This window comes from Oryctolagus cuniculus, chromosome 21 (assembly GCF_051225735.1).
Source record: "Oryctolagus cuniculus isolate XC-2025 breed Fujian yellow rabbit chromosome 21, ASM5122573v1, whole genome shotgun sequence".
NCBI lineage: Eukaryota > Metazoa > Chordata > Mammalia > Lagomorpha > Leporidae > Oryctolagus > Oryctolagus cuniculus.
The window spans coordinates 24609437-24621973 of NC_142887.1; the positions used below are offsets into that span (position 1 = coordinate 24609437).

The 12537-nt window shown below is 56.3% G+C and overlaps 1 long non-coding RNA gene across 2 annotated transcripts; it reads left to right on the forward strand.

Moving 5' to 3' along the window:
* The first annotated feature begins 4623 nt into the window (after positions 1-4623).
* Positions 4624-12123, forward strand: LOC149119861 (uncharacterized). 2 transcript variants are annotated; one of them, XR_016227006.1, is made up of 3 exons: positions 4624-4764; positions 8583-8793; positions 10858-12123. It is a non-coding gene; the product is annotated as an uncharacterized LOC149119861 (long non-coding RNA). The 2 variants fall into 2 exon arrangements; XR_016227005.1 differs by lacking the exons at positions 8583-8793; positions 10858-12123 and adding exons at positions 4938-4990; positions 5541-5762 and having other exon boundaries at positions 4627-4764.
* Positions 12124-12537: the final 414 nt, after the last annotated feature.

Consider the following 12537-nt stretch of genomic DNA (forward strand, 5'->3'; position numbering starts at 1 on the left):
TCTGTTGAAATGGTGCCGTCTGCAGGGGGCTTGCCTGGCTGGTCACTGCTCCACGGGGCCCCTGCTCATGCCCCCTGCAGCACTCGTCCCCTCTGAGGACCATGGGTGTGGGGGTGCCCTTGTTAATGGCCGGGGCACCACAGGCTGTGCCAGGGCAGGGCCCTTCTCCATGGTTACCCCCGAGGCTGGCATTAGGGAGTGCTTCTTATAGACTGGGGCTCTTCTAATCTCAGTGGATGGATTAATTCTCTTACTTCTGACCACAGCCCTGTCATCCCCATTTCACAGATGGGAACACACACACACACACACACACACACACACAGCTGTCTTTCCTATGCTCCCAGACTAGCAGGTGGCCAAGCTGATATTTGAACCCAAACCATGCCTGGCTCAGATTAGTTATTCGATACATATATACTTTTTAAAAGATTTACTTATTTATTTGAAAGACAGAGAGAGATAGAGAGAGAGAGAGATAGAGAGAGAGAGAGAGAGAGAGAGAGAGAGAGAGAGAGAGAGAAAGTCTTCCATCAGCTGATTTACTCCCTAACTGGCCACAACAACCCAGCTTGATCCAAAGCCAGGATCCAGGAGCTTCCTCCAGGTCTCCCACACAGCTGCAGGGGCCCAAAGACTTGGGCTACCTTCTACTGCTTTCCCAGGCATAGCAGAGAGCTGGATCGGAAGTGGAGCAGCTGGGACTAGAACAGGTGCCCATATGGAATGCTGGCACTACAGGTGGTGGCTTTACCTGCTACGCCACAGCGCCTGCCTCTTCAATACATATTTGTGGCAAAAAGAATGGACTGGATTTTTATTTAAAAGATTTTTATTTATTTATTTGAGAGGTAGAGTCCGAGAGAGAGAGAGAGAGAGAGAGAGAGAGAGAGAGAGAGAGAGAGGTCTTCTATCCACTGGTTCACTCCCCAGACGGCCGCAATGGCCAGAGCTGAGCTGATCTGAAGCCAGGAGCCAGGAGCTTCTTCTGGGTCTCCCACGTGGGTGCAGGGGCCCAAGGACTTGGGCCATCTTCTACTTCTTTCCCAGGCCATAGTAGAGAGCTGGATCAGAAGAGGAGCAGCTGGGACACTAACTGGTGCCCGTACGGGATGCCAGCACTGCAGGTGGCAGCTTTACCCCCCGTGCCGCAGTGCCAGCCCCATGGATTGGGTTTTGTTAGAAACAGCTTGGTGGTGAACTGTGTGTCAAGTAGCAGAGCTTGGATCAAGCTGCTTCAGTGTTCCTCCTGGGTCCCAGGCTGTGGCCAGGCCTTGTCTCCAGACTTCAGACAGGAGAAGAAACATCGATATACTGTTGAATTATGGCTTTTGGGTGCACTGGCGGCAGTGGGGAGGGGACCTTTGTCTTCATGGGTCACTTTCTCCATTAAGGAAAATTTAAATATGTGTTAGAACCGTGTGGGTAGAAAGAGGAATATAATTCAGGTTGGATTATACTCATTTTTTGCTTTCAATTCTAAAAGAAGGGAGCTTTCCCGAGATACTGTCCTGGGAGCAAAGCATTCAATATTTCATTTAAAGACTACAGCAACCATTCACGGAGGGGATGATGCTGCCCATTACAGAGATGGGGAAACCAAGGCTTGGAGAAGTTGCCCAGCTCACCCAAGAGCACCGCGTGTGTCCGTGGCACAGCTCGCTTCTGTCTGCCGGCTCCCTGCGCTGTTGCAGACAAGACCCGCCCAGCGCACTCTTCAGTCCTGCGACCAACAAGTGGCATGCAGCGGTGAATTTGTCATGGTGTCAGTGTAGACACAGACCTGGATCAGGAAGATGGATGGGACAGAGAAGTTTGGGTGATGCGAATGGATTCTTGCCTGATGTGTGGCTCCAAAGAGGTGGCCGAGATGGGGGTGGGCATTTGGCCTTGAACTTCTGGGCAAAGTTGGGGGACTATGATTCCATGATGGGGGGCCGATAGGTGGAGCGTGGGGCTGGGTAAGGACTGGGGATCATCACCCTTGGCTTCAACTGCACGTGGCCCCTTCTTAATGAGCCCAGCAGGGAGTTGATAAACATGATTGTAGTGGGAGGAGCAGTTGCAGAGTTGAGCCGGAACTAAGAGGCATAGCCCAGGGCACTGGGGGCACCAGGACCCCTGAGCTGAAGTGCAACTGCCCTGAGGAGCCCCTCTCACACCGACACAAGGTCAGAGGCGCCATGGGGTCGCTCAGTCCTGGGCTGGTCCACGGGCTCAGCCCTCCCTGAAGCCTGCCCTTGGGCGAGTCACTTCCCTGCCTCAGCCTGGACTCTACGTCCTGCTTACACAGAGGGCACTCAGTGGCTCTTTGTCGCCAGAGAGCAGCAAACTTTCTCAGGAGGAAATGTTTACCTAGTGCATAGTGTTGTAGGTTCAAGTCCAAGGTCGTGTGGCCACTTTGACCTCTGATGGGGTGTGGGGTGCAGGTGGAGGAAGCAGCAGCATGGTGAGCCAGGGAGAGAGAGAGAGAGAGAGAGAGAGAGAGAGAGAAAGAGAGAGAGAGAATCTCCCACCCTCATCCCCAGTGGCTCACTTCCCGAATACCCACCATGGCCAGGGCTGGGCTGAAGCCAGGACCTACAGATACAGGTCCCAGTCACTGGTGCTGTCACTGTTGCCTCCTGGGGTCTGCATTTGCAGGAATCTGGAGCTGCCTATGGAACCCTGGCACCCTGGTAATGGACGTGAACTCTCCCACTGGTGTCTTAACTGTGAGGCCAAGTGTGTGGCCAGCTGGAGAGGTTTGACAGCTGGCCGGGTCCCAGGGACGAGCCTCTCCAGGCGTCGTCAGTGGTTCTGTTTCTGCCAACTCAGTGCCCTCCGTGCACAGCTCTGTGGCTTCGGGGCCTGCCTGAGCACGGGGCCTAAATCCTGCTGGAGCCGTAGCGTGGGGGACACAGGGATGGTGAGAGTGGGAGGAAGAGCCACAGCTGGTTCCTGCACACACTTCCGGTGCTGCAGTTAGAACAGGATTAACTCCTCCCCTGATCCTCGGCCAAACTCTCACCCTGCTTAACCCTCCACATCCCAAGTTCATGGTGTTTTGGAGATGGGGGTAAAGAGGAAGTCCTTGGCCACTGGAAGCACCTGGGATGCAGGTGCTGTGTTGTTAGAGCTTCAGTTTGGGGCCAGCCTCTCCCCTCTCTCTCCCCCTCTCCCCCTCTCCCCCTCTCCCCCTCTCCCCCTCTCCCTCTCTCCCCCTCTCCCCCTCTCTCCCTCTCTCCCCCTCTCCCTCTCTCCCCTTCTCCTCCTCTCCCTCTCTCCCTCTCTCTCCTTCCTGGCTCGCCATAGGACCCTTCCTCTGCCATTAACATTCACTGCCCTCCCAGAGGCCAAGGCAACCCTGGACCTGAAGCCCCAAGAACCCTGAGCTAAATGAACCTTCTCTCTTTCTCAAGTCATCTGCCTCACGTGTTCTATGGTGGAAGTGAAAAGCTAATACAGCCGGCACCCTGTCGGAAGCCAAGAAATCGGGCTACTAGAAATAGCTCTTCTCAAATCCGCCGGCTTTTCCACCAAAACGAAGCTGCGTGCATGCACAGATCCAGTGTGTTTGCCCGGCATCCCTGGCTCCCGGTGTCCTGCTGGATTGGCCAGGACACCTGAGGGCAGGCCCTGGATGGGAAGAGACAGAAAACAATTCCAGGTTTTCAGGGAATGGCGGCAGTGGAAGAGGGAGAGAGGGTTGGGGAGAAGCCACAGTTGCTCTTTTATCAGGGGATGATCAAGACACCTGAGCTGAGCCCTCAAGACGGTGAGGGAAGAAACTGTGGGAGTGGTTGGGAGAAATGCACTTGCGGTGAGGGGAATGGCAAGAGCAAAGGCCCTGGGGTCGGCCCGGGATGCATGGTGGAGGAGTGGAGAGGCCGGGGTGGCTGCAGTGGAGGGAGGAGAACCAAGGTCAGAGAGGTCACGGGGGGGTGGACACACCATGGGGGGCCTTTTTCAGGATCCCCTTGGAGGAACGCCTTGCTATGGCAGCGACAGGGGAGGCTGCCACTGGCCTGGGACCCTTGTCTCTCACACCATATCCACTGACAGTCGCAATGAGGGAACAAGAACCTGGCCATATTCTGCCCAAGGTGGACCACCAGGGCTCCCCGTGGTTCTGACTGACCCTGGGCAGTGCATGTGTCTCCACTTGGCTTTTAGCTCTGCCTGGTCTTGCTTCCTCCCCGGGCCTCCCACGGATCCCACCTGCTTCCTCCCAGGCCCCCCACGGATCCCACCTGCTTCCTCCCAGGCCTCCCACGGATCCCATCTGCTTGCTCCCTGAGCCTCCCACAGATCCCACCTGCTTCCTCCACACGATCCCACCTGCTCCCTCCCCTGGCCTCCCATGGATCCCACCTGCTTCCTCCCTGGGCCTTCCACGAATCCCACCAGGTCCATGATTGGCTCTAGCTCGGGACTCAGGCTCCTCATCGAGCAGATAAAACTCATGGCTCCAGAGGCTGCGCTTGCGCGTCAACATGTGGATGGTGTGACCAAGTCGTTCTGGCCACAGAGCCTCCTGGTGCTTTCCTTCCTCCTCGCATGCCCCTGCGGCGGCCTGATAGCGGAGGGCCTGGGCTTGGCCCGAGCTGGGGAGCACGTGCCGGGCTGTGGTGAGACCTGCTGCTTCAGAGGCTCCCCTAGGCTGCTGTGCCATGGAGGAGGAGGACATGGGCGACTCCAGGGGCCAGGGAGGCTGTCGCGGTCGCTCTGGAGTGAGAAGACAAGCCCCTGGGCCAGTGTGCCCCAGCGAGAAACGTCGAAACGGTGATTGATTTTACAACTCTTATGGCTGAGGATGCAGTCCTGGGAAATGGGAGCCATGAAGCCCTGGGGTTCGGTGCTGCGAGCATGTTCTGGGGGAAGATCTTCCCAGAGCCCCCCGGGGGGGTCCTCTTACCGCCCACATTTAGCTGGGGTTCCCTCTCTTTCTCTGCCAGGTGCCGGCCCGGGGCATGCTACCCTGAAGCAGCTCAGTGCGGTGCTCCTGGAGGTCACGGCCTGCAGGGGGCGGGGTGGAGGGAGATGAGAGAAAAGGCTGAGCTAGAGGATGGAGAGCGGAGCTGCTGAGCTAGCCTGGGGGAGGAGCAGGGGAGATGGGAGATGCCCTAGCAGAGGCGTGAGGGGGCGCTGGTGAGAGCTTAGAGGGGAGAGAGCTCACGATTGTTCTAGAAGCTCCGGGGTTGCAGAGTGGCTGGGTGCAGTGTGCAAGAGTCCAGGCTGCAGGGGCGGGGCAGAGTGGCCAGCAGGGGTTGCATTGGAAGTGGCTCTGTCTGAGAGTTGGGACCCCCATTCTCCTAGTCATGGCCGCTCGCATTCAATGCCACGGCTACTCCTATAGGCAGCCTGTGGCTCCCCTTCTGGTTCTCAGGGCTGACACCCCCCACCCCCAAACTGCCTTCATCACACAATCCTGAATGTTGAGACCTTGGCTCACGCCCCTTTGAGGCCATCAGTTCCGTTTCTGAAATGGGGAAATGGAGGCAGGCATTTGGTTTAGGAGTTCTGATGCCAGGTTGTGACGCCCTCTTCCCGTATTCCAGGGCCTGGGTTCAAGTCTCAATCAAGGCTCCGGCTCCAGCCTCCAGCCTCCAGCTTCCTGCTAAGGCAGACCTGGGGAGGCAGCAGGTGGCGCCCCACCATGTGGCCCCTGCCCCTTTAGATTGATTTCCTGGCTCCTCAGTCTGGACTGGCCAGTCCAGTTCTGTTATGGGCATCTGGGGAGTGAAACTGCCTATGTGTCTGTTTATCAAATAAATAAAAGTAAGAAAAGAAATGGGGAAACCGAGGCTCGTTCAAAGGGAAGTGGCCCGTCTGAGAGGACGCGCTGCAAGGGTGGCCACAGTGTGGGCTTGGGCTGCTCCCAGTCTCCTCCCTTTACTCCTCGAGCAGCGCCCTGTGGTTCAGCGAAGTGGCTACAGCGCTCAGCATGGGCCTGGCGCATGGCAGGCGCTCACTCACCACCAGGCTTCTTCCTCCTCGTTCCTGCCGGGAGTGCTGCTCTGTTGCCGCCCCCTGGCTATGCAGACTTTGGGCCGGGCATACCCTCTCTGGGCTTGCTCTTCTTTGGGGGAAGGCGGCGTGAGTAGCCATCGGGGGTGTCTTCCATTGATGGCAGAATGGGAAAAGACAGGCGCTGGATCGCGTTTCTGCTGAGAGCCTGCCTCCCGGGGCATGCCCACGATGGGCTGCTTTGCTCGCAGCCCTGTGCTGTTTGGACACAGAGGTGGGGGACCGAGGCGGTGGCGGGGGTGGTGGGAGGATCTGCAGAGGCAGAGGTGGCCCCGCTGTGCCTGTTTGCTTTTGGATTTCGTCCCCTCCTCCAAGGAGTCGTTTCCAAGCCAGCAGCTGCCTGTCCCCTTTGAAGAGCATCTATGGCAGCCGCCATCCATCACCCACTAGGCATGACTGTTAAGTACCAGCGCCCGGGACCGCGGGCTGCCGCCAAGGGCTCCGACAGGGGTCAGCCCACGGCCAGGGAATTAGAAAGAGGCAATGAAAACAGAGGGATTGAGCAAACCGGTTAGCACTCGGCCGTAAGGCACCGCGGGCTCAAGTCCCTTGCCGCTGGCGGCCGTGTGTGAGGTCGGTGACTCTCGTTCTTTGTGGGCACCTCCTGCATCCCACATCTCTCCCCAGCCTCCAGCATGGGCATAGGCCCTTGGCCAGGAGAGTCATCGCGTTCTATTCTCTCCGTGCAGAGTAGATGGGATGTCCCCGTCAGTCCGAAGTTGGTCCTGTGAGGTTTGGGTTTTGCTGTGGTCGCCAAGTTGGGTAGGTGGACACTCAGAGCTGCTGTTGGCAATCTGACCTCCAGGAGGAGAGAGCCTTCCCGAGGGTAAAACTACCACACAAGCAAGCACACCAAGAGATGGAGAAGACAGAGTTCTGAGTTGCTGGATCCAGCCATGCCTGATGCCATTGCCTTAGACATGTCTGCCACATGAACCTACAAACTCCTATTGTTGGCTCAAGGTGTCTTTCTTTCTTTTTTTTCTTTTTGAACTGGATTTGTGCCAAGAGACACCAACAGTTCTTGGCATTATCCTTACCAGGAATGTCTTCAGGTTCATCTCCCTAGACCTCAGTTTTCACAGCTGGGAAATGGAGACAACAGTAGGACCTTGTCAGGTTACTTTGCAGGTGCAGTGCTTGTCCTGCTGTGTTGCTGTAACAAGTGCTCGATCCAGCGATGACAAAGCCACACCCACCACGGAGAGTTCCACCGAGGCCTTTCTCACCCACTGGCTCTCCCAGACAGGGGCCTGGGGTACCTGGGAGGTTTTTACTTTCTGTTTTTTTTTTTTTTTTAATTTAAATGTTTTGGTGAACGTGCGCTCATCAGCCCCTCCCTGCCAGTTTTTCTGTTAGAATTTGTACTTATTTTAAAATGTATTTAAAAGGGGAGGAGCAATGCAGAGGGGGTAAGAGAGAGAGAGAGAGAGAGAGAGAGAGAATCTCCCATCTGCTGATTTACCCCCAAATGCTTGCAGTAGCCAGGGCTGGGTCAGACCAAAGCCAGGAGTCAGACACTCAGTTCAGGTCTCCCACGTGGATGGCAGGGACCCAAGTACTTGAGCTGTCATTGCTGCCTCCCAGGGTGAGCATTAGCAGAGAGCTGGGATCGAGAGTAGCGCCAGGACTTGAACCCAGGCCCCAGGCATGGTTAAGTGCAGTGCCAGAAGCCCTCCCCACCCCCCTGGCTCCTCACCCGGGGCATGAGCTGCAGTCACCCCCGCACACCAGGCCACCTTAGTGCTTGTCCCTTCATCCAGCTGAGTTGGGGACCTGAGACCCGACCTCCCACTGGCCCTCGGCTCCATCCCTTGCAGCCAGTGTGAAACCCCACTCCAACTTCAGAGCCACACTTCTGAGGCTTCCCCAGTGAGCGAGGACCCCTAGTATCTGTGTTTCCGCCTTATTTCACTTGACTCAGGATCTCCAGCTCCGTTCGATCGGCGTTGCCCTCCTTTTCATGGCTGAGTTGTGTTCCGTGCGTATGTGCGCCTTCATCCCCGCAGGGGCATCCTGGCTGACTCCGTGCCTTGGCGTTTGTCAACAGTGCTGCTCTGAGCGCGAGAGTGCAGGGATCTTTCTATGCCACAGTGATTTCATTCCTCAAGATATGTGAGCAGGACGGGGAGAGCTGGCCCACCTGGTAGATCCTAGAGGTGTTCTTTTTAAAAAGACAGAGTGACAGAAACAGGGGGAGATCTTGCCATTGCTGGGTCATGCCCCACAACAGCGGGGCTGCGCCAGGATGAGGCTCACATCCGGAACTCCATCTGGGTCCCCTGGGAGGGTGGCGGTCACTTCAGCATCGGAGCCATTGCCTGCTGCCTCCAAGGTGCAGCTGCAGGCAGTCAGACTGGAAGCAGAGGAGCCAGGACTGGAATCACCACTCGGGTGTGGGATGCAAGCTGTGGTTTGGCCCCTATGCTGCGATGCCCACCTCAATCCTATGAGGCATGTAAGTTGGGTCTCATGAAAGCAAAACGCCTACCGTGTGGCCCTGCCACATTTACAGGGTGGTTTCTCAGTGGGGAAAGTTCCGGAAGTCCTGATAGCTGATTCTTCGACTGCAGGGCCGAGAACAGATGAAGAGATTGTCAGAGTCGGACAAAGTGGTGGCTTTGGGCACTGGCTGAGTGGCTGCCCCAACTGGCAACACTGCTGCTGTCCACTCAGCACCTCACAGAGTGCCCGAGACGCCGGAATGAGTGGCCCTGTGCACTCGGCTGAGACCCATGGCTGTTTTCCCCCTTGGATGTGACTTCGACCTTGACCTCCTGGGTGGTGAGGAGCCCCACACACCCTTGGCGGGGGGCTACCAAGAAGGCTTGGTTTCTATGAGACCTTGGAAGGGCAGCCAGGGGAAGGGAGACCCATGAGCCGAGTGTGGCAAGAGTTATCTGGGGTCAGGGTTGGGGTGCAGACATCATGGACATGGAAAGGACAAGCGCCATGGCGCCGAAGACCCTACCCATGCTTCAAACAGGTGCGTGTGCTTGGGAGTACATGTGAATGTGTAGGTGAATAGGTGGGGACAGGTGAGCTCGGCGTGTGAATGTGGGCGGCGTGAGGTAGGGGTGAGCGAGTTTGAGTATGTGTGTGGTTTTGCTGGAAGCCCTCTGTAGACAGCTCTTCCTCCTCGAGCTGCTCGATGAGAATCCGCTATGCTCTTGTCTGTCTCCCACCACCCTGAGGTTGGTGCAGGTGGGGGCGGGGCTGGTGGAGCTCTGTACCCCTGGCACGCCGCAGGTGCCCCACAGATCCGTGTGGAGTGAGCAGTGAAAGGGGAGCAGAAGTGGGTCTCTGGCACAGTTCACACTCGGGTTCCTGTGGAGGGACGCCTACACAGCACTGCTCGACAGGCAGCCTGCACCATCATGGGGCTTAACCCCTTCCACAAGGCTGAGCTGATCCACGGATCCATGGATGCATACCAGTTGCACCTCGGTATCCACAGACAATGGTCCCAGGGACCCCCCAGACACCACAGCCTGGCAAAGTTCAAGTTCCTTGCACCAAAAGGCTGTGGATTTGCCTAGAACCCATGCACGCCCTCCTGCACCCTTTGAATCTTCTCTCGATGACTTGTGATGCTTCATTCCACGCAAATGGTATGTAAACAGTCGCTGTACCGGGCTCTTTAGGGAATCACGACAAGGAACAAGAGTCAGTCTGTGTCCAGCACAGGTGCAGTTCTTTCTCCAGACATTGTCAGCCTGAGGTTTAGTGGAACCCACATTGATAGAACACGCAGACACGGAGGCCGGCTGTACCGTGGCGTGTGTCCTGACAATAGCGCCGCTGCTTAAAGAAAGACCTGTCTTCTGACTTCGGGCTGTGCATGCAACATATGCTGGTGCTGTAAGCCAACGAGCCCTGCAGAGTCCCGCCCCCAGCCCCGGAGCTGACTACTGCTCTTGTTTTATTTGTCCCGCCCCAGACTCTCACTAGGGCAGCCACAGGCACAGAACTTTTCACTAAGGCTGGCGTGGCAGCATCCTTGGACTCTCACCCAAGAAGTTTTCCTCAATAACCCCCACCCTCCAAAATACCCCTTGCTTCTGATATTTTCATGGGCTATACTGAATTTCTTTCTTTCTTTCTTTCTTTCTTTCTTTCTTTCTTTCTTTCTTTCTTTCTTTCTTTCTTTCTTTCTTTCTTTCTTTCTTCCTTCCTTCCTTCCTTTCTTTCCTTTCTTTCCTTTCTTTCCTTTCTTTCCTTTCTTTCCTTCCTTTCTTTCCTTCCTTTCTTTCCTTCCTTTCTTTCCTTCCTTTCTTTCTTTCTTTCTTTCTTTCTTTCTTTCTTTCTTTCTTTCTTTCTTTCTTTCTTTCTTTCTTTCTTTCTTTCTTTCTTTCTTTCTTTCTTTCTTTTTTTTTTTTTTTTACAAATTTCTGTATGTTGGCCTCCCTGACCCCGATTTTCAGCCATTCTAAGAGACGCTCCTGGGATGTTTTGTGTCCTTTCTTTTCTGGGCCTTCAGATGGGTTCTTCCAAGTTCCTCCCTTTTCCTGCCCCTTTGTGGTCTCACTGGGGTCACCCTTGAGGTGAGATTGTCTCCTCTGGGAAGGCTTCCCTGATTCACCAGCTCTGGCTCAAGGGCCCCTGTCTCGCCCCTGGCTGCATCAGGAGTTCCGAGCAGCGCAGGGCTGCTCCCTGTTCACTGTGGTACAATGCGGCAGGGGAGAGGCTCTGAACAAAGGCGGGCAGCTACGCCCACTTGAGGAGCGACGCTGCCAACGTCCAAACGAAGCCGAGCCGGGCTTGGAACGCAACTCCATCCAGTCCCAAAGCGCTGTCCCCTTCTCCCTCCCAGCACCTCTGATGGTGTCCCTCTCTTTTTCCCCCCAGCCTCCCAGCCCTGCAAAAGGCCAGTGACAGAAGCTAAGAAGTAGAGGAGTGGGCTCCGTAACCCGGGGAGGCAGAAGCCCCCGCCGGCCCGCCCGCCTGCCTGCCTGCCCGCTGCCGCGGGAGAGGAGCCGGGAAGACTCCCTCCCGCGCTGCCAGCATTCCCCGTGCACTGGCTTCCGGGGGAGAGCTTGGCCTGCTTCCCTCCTGCTGGGGACTCACAAAATCTGATTTGAAATCGACTCAAGTGTACATTAAGCAGCTTCCTCTTGGCATGGGCTGGGAGCCTATAATTAGAGCAGACACCGTACCATTTAGTGCGTTTCATTCACGGGAACGGAGAGCGCGCTTGCCACGGGAGATGGGTTGAGAGGCAAACTTGGGAACATCTTCAGGATGGTCTCCCAGAGCCAAAAAGGCGCGCAGGCTGACTGCCTCTCTGAGCGCAGAGGCGGCGGCCGCCGGCGCCCGTAGGGGGCGCTAGCCCGAGGCCACAGGGTACCCTGCTTCTTCAATGCCCTCAGCCTGGGGTAGGGCATGCTCCTGTTCCAGTCCCAGCTGCAGCTTTCAGATCAGCCACCCAGCTTTGCCGAGCCTTCTTCGCCGTAGACATTGGCAGTCAGTGGTCAAGGTCAAGACGGGGTGGGAGGGGAGCACACGGCAGTGGCGACAAGACCACCGGTTGATGTTAGCAAAACCGACACCAGCAATCCAATAAGCAGCAATTATTGAGCGCTTACTGTATTCCAGAGCCGGCTTTCACACCTCCCGTGCGTTGGCTGAGTTGGTCCCACAACAGTCCCACGTGGTGAGTCACCGTATCTTCCTTGTAGCTCCGAGGAAGTAGAGTCTCGAGGGAGTGATGGCGCTTGCACAGGCTCACGCGGCACGACAGCCTTTTATTCCGAGGCCAGGAGGTGGTGGCAGGGACAGCGTCCGACAGCACGCGGGTTGACTGGGGGCACGAATTCCTCAGTGCTGAAATCCACTTCTCCTAGGTAGGAGACCGGGACCCACCAAGGGGAGAGAGCGCGAGGAAAATGTTCATTTTCTGGGTGCACCTAATCTGATCCAGGTGTTTTAATTATTTATTTTTAAAAGCTGTGTGTGTGTGTGTGTGAGAGAGAGAGAGAGAGAGAGAGAGAGAGAGAGAGATCTTTCAGTCCACTGGTTCACTCTCCAAATGCCTGGGACTGGGAGCTCAATCCAGTTCCCCACATGGGTGGCTGGGACTCAGCTCCTGCAGCTGTCACCTGCTGCCGCCCAGGTGTGCATTAGCAGGAAGCTGGAATCAGGTGCAGAGATGGGACTCCAGCCCAGAGACTGCAGGATGTGTGCGTGTGTGCGTGTGCGTGTGTGTGTGTGTGTGTGTGTCCCGAGCAGGGTCCTCACCTCTGCAGCAAACCCTCCCTCCCCAAGTGCTTTTTAAGGTGTCCTGTTGTTCCGTCCTTCTCTGGGGGACACCGTGGGGTGGGTGTGACGGAATTGACAGCCCGAGGTCCTGCAGGGCTCTAATTCCAAGCCAGTCACTCGTCTTCCCAGAGCTGGGAGATGCACGGACCAGTCAGGGCTGCTGGGTACAGAGATGGCTCTAAGGGAAAAGGGAAACCTGTTGCATCCTAAGCTGGCCCTCAGGCACAGCTGGCTCAAGGGGCTTGGAGGAAGTCCGTGGGCGTTTAATCA